Raw genomic sequence first — 6,074 nt, 5'->3', positions numbered from 1 at the left:
CATTTCTGAATTACAGTCTGAATTACAGCCCCCCGAATGAGAGGGGGATAACACAGCAGAGCCCAGGGATCAATGTCGACACAGAGTCAAAGATATGAAGCAACTTGCTGAAACCTGAAAGTGGGACTCAGAATGAGTGGATATAAAACAGCAAGATATGATCTTGAAGCATCAGTCACTGTGCTTTTATTCCCTCCTTTGATTATGTCCATCTGAAGAACCACATTGCCTCAAGGAGAACTTGTGTAGTTATAGCATAAATGTAAAGAGAACAACAACAACAAAAAAATTGATGTTCAGTGTTTCTGAATTCTAAAATATGTTCTTCAAGCTAACATCAGAAATAATAGCTCTGAAACCATGACTATTGAGGGAAGGGCTTTTGAGAATCAAAATGGAAGCCTCTGAGGAATGAAGGAAGGAGATGGGGTTTATGCTGTGACCTTATCTGAACAAGAAAAAAGGAAGCTACAGATTGATTCATCTGTAGGGAGACAAACTAAGGGTCACTCAGCCCCGGGGGGTAGATGAGAGAGTAGAGGGGCTCAGAATTCTAAGGGAGGTTGGCAGAGTCACACAGGAGAGACCCCATGAAGAGGAGAAGCGGATGGGGTCGGCAGGGAGACTGCAGAGGCTCTCTGTGGGCAGCCGAGGGGAAGTCAAGCCAAAGCCTATGAACTTCCGTGAGTGCATCATGTCGCCTTTCTCAGAAGACCAGTGAGCCAGTTTGCTAAAGGTGCCTGTGAATCACTTGATAGAAAGGTGCCCTTAGCATGTCCAGTGTCTGCTGAGCCCAACCCAAGTGGACACCCTCGAATGGACCTGGGGACTCTAACCTCCTGAAAGACAGGTGCTGTTGACAGGAGAGCCCTAATGTCCGTAGTTGGCTGGGAAAGTGGAGACATCCTCTGTGGAATACATCTGAGTTCCTCTTCTACCCAGGTGGCTCAGCTATAAAGAACATGCTGCCAGTGCAAGAACTGCAGCAGTCGTGGGTCTGATCCTTGGGTCAGGAAGACTTCCTGGAGGAGGAAATGATAACCTCTCCTATGTTCTTGCCTGGAGAATCCCATGGTCAGAGGAGCGTGGCAGGCTACAATCCACGGGGTAGCAAAGAGTCAGATGTGACTGAGCAAGGCACCCCTTCTACTCATTCCATTGGTTTTGCTACCCCAACAAGACTAGACTGCAGCACTGATCCACCTCTCAAAAGAATGATTTATGCATGTGTATTCCTTTTTTTTTTTCTCTTGAGCAAAGGTATTTTTGCAAAATTGTATAAAATTACCAAGTAAGGCATTTTGTTTGTAAGTTATTAGAGCTGACAAGTAAGTAACAGCTAACACATTGAGCACTAACCATACATCAGGCCCTATTAAGGACTTTCAGTGGAATATCTTACAATAGCATTATCTCCACTTTACAGATGAGAAAACTGAAGTCAAGAGAGATAACTGCCAAACTGGCAGCTGGGATGATCTGAACTTAAACAATCTGACCTCAGCATCCAGAGGCTTGAGCACGAGATGACCATCACCTTTCTACCATATAGGGATAAACTGCTCATCATTTTTGTTACCTTTCATTCACCCAAGCATTTTTTTGAGAGCTAACTATAAATTATACCTTCTATTAATCACATGCATAAAGAAACCACCCAGACATAGCATTACTACTCATGAACCAGCCTAGTCTGTGCTGCAATAGGTTATTGCTGCTGCAGCTGTAAACAGTTCTGGTGAGCTCCATGGAAAGCCAAGATGCAACAGAGACAACTTTGTGTAAGCTTGACCACCAGGGACATGTGTAATTCTTGATAAGTAAGTAAATCATTTAAACTGCCAGTGCTTCAGTCCTCCAATTTTAAGACCCTAGGACTAGAAACAGATGAACTAAGTCTAGATATCACCTACTCCAAGGAAACTCAGAGGCAAACTAACATTCCTTTGGACTCTCAATTATTCAACAAGGACTGATCTTTAACAATTCAAAGGCACCAACCATTTCTACCAGCAGTAAAAATATCTAGACTGGAACTTCTGTGTTGGTCCTGACGTTTAACTGTTGTAGAGTTCAAAGCGTAGCGCTAAAGCTAACAGAGCACACCACCCCTCTATCATAAGGAGCTTGGCACCAACTTAAAGAAAGGAGAATTCTCTTATTCTAATGAGACCTGCTTGTGAGATTGCCCAGTTCCAAATTCTACACTCAATAAAGCTTTCCTTTTCTTCTCTGATTTTTTCATTCTTGTTTCTTTTTGCCTAACCATCTACCTGCCTTGCACATCTGTCTTCCTTTTCTCTTTGAGAGGCAGCAGAATGCTCTGAAAAGAGAACAAGTGCCAGGCTGGGCTCTGGCCTGTCCAAGAGGAAAGACCTAAACCACATAAAGCTAAATCATGGTCAATCTCAGGTTCTGAATCCATCACACACTGTCTGCCTCCTTGAGTTGCTTGGAAGATTAAAGATAACATATCCCCTGCAACTGGCAGGGTGAGGAATAAAAATGAAGCACCTAGAAAAGTACCTGGCACAGGTGAAGTACTGGATACCTAGCTCTTGCCGTAAAATAATTGATTTTGTCCCTCCTTTTTCTCCTTCTCATTCTAAACCTATGTTTTCTCCACAGCAAAAGGAATAAATCTCACTGAAAACCCAAGGATATTGGTCTTGACAAGTACAGAGTATTGGTAGTAAAAAAAAAAAACAACACACTATTAAACCATATACCTCAAGACTCAGATATTATATGAATCCCATTATTGGTCTCCATTTATTTCCAGCAAGGACATGAGCTCTGGAGTCAAACTGCCAGCACCTAAACCCCAGCCCTGCCACCTAACTTCGTTATTATTGCTAAATTCGGCACATCAAAATGTCCCCCAGTAACACAGGATTCAAGCTATAGTGAACCAAGTTTTGCAGTTTCTGTTACTTAAAGCTGTCTTCAAATCCCATTTATTGTTTTCTATCCCTCAGCGCCAGCCACCCCCATCTTCTACCCAGCATCTCACAGGAAGGAACGACCTAACCACTCTCCCTGCCGACAATCTTGGTCTTACCAAACCACTCAGCCTGAAAGAGCCTCCTCAAAGGTTAATCCAATCTCTTCACTCTTGCTGAACACCCTTTATCTGCTTCTGATTGCTCTGGAGAAAAACTCCTGGTTTTCACAGGGTCCTGAACTTATCTGAACTCGACACTAAACAAAACCTCCTCCATCCTTTATGATCTAGCCTTACAGAACTGTTTCTACTTCCTTGGGTGGGTACCACATTCTTGCCTTCAGGGCTCTGCATCAGATGTCCACTCTTGCCCCTTGAATTTGGTACCACCTTCCTATCAGTCAATAGTTCATTTCTTCCCAGAACATTTCCTTAACCTTTGCTGCATATCATCCATGTGATCCATAGTTTCAGGTATTTCTTCTGGTACACTACTGATTGTGCCCACTGTTTTCTGAAGACCTCCCTTAGATGGACATGGACATGGACACGGTCATGGACATGAGCCTCTCTTTTTCATCACTGTAAGTCAACCACATTTCTCAACTGGTAGAGGTGAGGGGTCACCCACACTGCAGTAGCTGTGGTAGAGAGCCACTAATACCAAAGCCAATATGTCCTTTTCCTTAGGAAAGTTACCAATAACGTGTGGATTACTGCCTATTTCTCTTTCTTGATATGCGACACCTGATAGGTCTGCAGCAAATATTTGTTGAACAAACAACTAAATAAATGCTAGGATGTTTGTCAACACTGCTCACTAGTAATTTGTGACTCCAAGAAATTAGAGCAATGCCTCTCCCTTCGGCAGATTTTTAAATTCTGGCTTGAGAAGACAGATTAACCTTGCCTTACCCCTAAGGTTTATATGAAATGTGTTAAATACATAAAGCAGATGCTCTATTTAAAAGAATCAAGTGACTTTTTTTTAATAAAAAGGAGGGCTCCTTCAATATTAAAAAAAATAAAATAAATATACTTATCTGCTTTACATACTGATACTCCAAATTGTGACTTTAAAAAACACTAAAAATAAATTAATTAAATAAAAATGTCTTATGAAGCAAATGATCATAGAAGTTATTGCAGAACCAGAGTCCCTGTAGTACATAAAAAGCATGTAATTAAAATATCATTAAAATGATAGGTCTATAAAATCTGTGATATGACCCAGTTCTAAGAAAAATCAGAAAGATAGTCTAAAAATTCCAATGAAACCCTGAGGCAGAGATTTAAGATAATTGGTTTTCTTTTAAATATGAGACTCTGTCTCAAAAACTATTTTTCATGATTTTCCTCAATATATCCCATATACTTCATGTGTGACTATTACCATTGTTACAGTCCTTTGTTAAGAAATCTATTTTACTAAAATTCTATTCACTGTAATTTCCTTAGTAACAGGCTGCTCTCTTTTTCTCTTAAAAACTATTAAAATGTCATTCACATTGTATTCTAGATGTGGATCCAGCTATTCCCAATAGCTATTCAAAAAACATAATCACCATAATTACTGTTGACATCTAATTAACATTCAGCTTCCTTTCTACAGCATCTACAGCTGGACAAACCATCTATTCCAGGATAAAAACTAATTCTCGGTTGCTTTTTCTTTAAAAAATAAAACAAACCAGGATGCTAAGCACCTGGGCTCAGTGTTTTTGTTCTCCCTGTAAATGGTGGTTGGAGTGAGGGCAGCTATCATGAACACCTTTCTAAATATTACCAACTGATAAATTGGACCTGGTCATAGGAAATTAAACCCATCCAATGGGTTAAGGGATGGTTGATGTTAAGCTGCAGTGTGAGAGTTGTGCTTGATTAAGAATGACTCCCAGAGTTTGCTAACGTGTAGTCTCTTGATGAGGCCTTCCTTGATCACCTTCCTATCTGGCTTACTTCACCCCTTGCCGCCCTCTTTGTTCTCTCTTCATGATCCGCCTGGACTCCTTCCAGGTTCTAACATCCTGTTGTCTCTCACCTCTGGGACATCAACCATGCTACTCCTCTGTCTTCCTCCATTAGTGTGATGGCTCAAGGTGTAGGTCTAACACTAGAACTTTCAATTTTATATCCGGGCTCTCCATACCACGAGCAGTATCACCTTGAGCAAGTTAGCTTAGCCACCGGGGTACCCATCTGGCTTTTTCATTTGTTAAATGGCAGTGTTATCCAACAAAGGTACCCACTTCATGGGGTTATTGTGGGGATTAAGTGAGTTAATAGGTACATTCTAGAATATACATATAGCTGTTTACTGTCTTTCCTCCTGGCCAGAGACTGCTGGTCTCAGATCTGAGGCCATTTTTTCCTTCATATTATGATATAGTTTAGGTCTCTAAGCTCTGTGCTCACTTCTCATAGCTCCTTCTATTTCCATATGTGCACTACCATTGTTACCAAAATCCAAGTCCAGGTGCCTGACTCACAGTGAGGCCAAATGATACCAAAACACTGGAGTCTCGAACACAGAAAGGTGTATCGAGGGCCACCCAAGGAGATGGGGGACTCATGCCTTAAAAGCCTCAAACTCCCCCAAAGCTTTCAGCAAAGCCCTTTTGCTAGTAATGGTAAGGGAGGGGCGTGGCGAGTTGTTGCAAATTCTGGTGTCAGAGCCTTTGTTCTTCAGGTCATGGTCAGATAACAATATTCCTGTAAATCTCCAACAAACGAATGTTATTCTCTGTTCTGACAAGAGAGGGAAAGATCCCTCAGGTACAGCTTTCACCCTCTGAGCTCCTGGTCCTGGCTGAGAGGAGGTAGGTCTCAACTGGCCCTCCCTCAAGGCCAGGTCCCCAGGCCCCGCCCAGCTGAGGGAGCCAGAGGGCAACCCAACTGCCCTCAGACCGCCCAAACAGTGGGTCAAGGAGGGACCAGGTCCCATAGGCTCTGACCCAAGCAGATGGCTACTGCCATTAGGTCCCAGAGGTGGGGATGGGGGAGAGGTTCACCATCACCTCAAGGCCTGGGCCCGGCCAGTGAGCAGCCTTGAGCCGGGCTCTGGAGCCCTGCAAGACACAGCCCCCAACCTGCTCCCTAGGCTCCCCAGCTCACCCGCCAGCCTAAGGCC

The 6,074-nt window shown here is 42.8% G+C and overlaps 1 protein-coding gene across 1 annotated transcript in view; it reads right to left on the bottom strand.

The window, feature by feature from the left end:
• SYNPR (synaptoporin) overlaps window positions 1-6,074 on the bottom strand; it is a 296,290-nt gene that overhangs the window by 205,019 nt on the left and 85,197 nt on the right. The gene's annotated exons all lie outside the window — the stretch shown is intronic.

The sequence above is a fragment of the Oryx dammah genome, unplaced genomic scaffold, assembly GCF_014754425.2.
Source record: "Oryx dammah isolate SB20612 unplaced genomic scaffold, SCBI_Odam_1.1 HiC_scaffold_9, whole genome shotgun sequence".
Taxonomy (NCBI): Eukaryota; Metazoa; Chordata; class Mammalia; order Artiodactyla; family Bovidae; genus Oryx; species Oryx dammah.
Note: the sequence above shows the minus strand (reverse complement) of the source record. Positions and strands in the feature narration are given on the sequence as shown.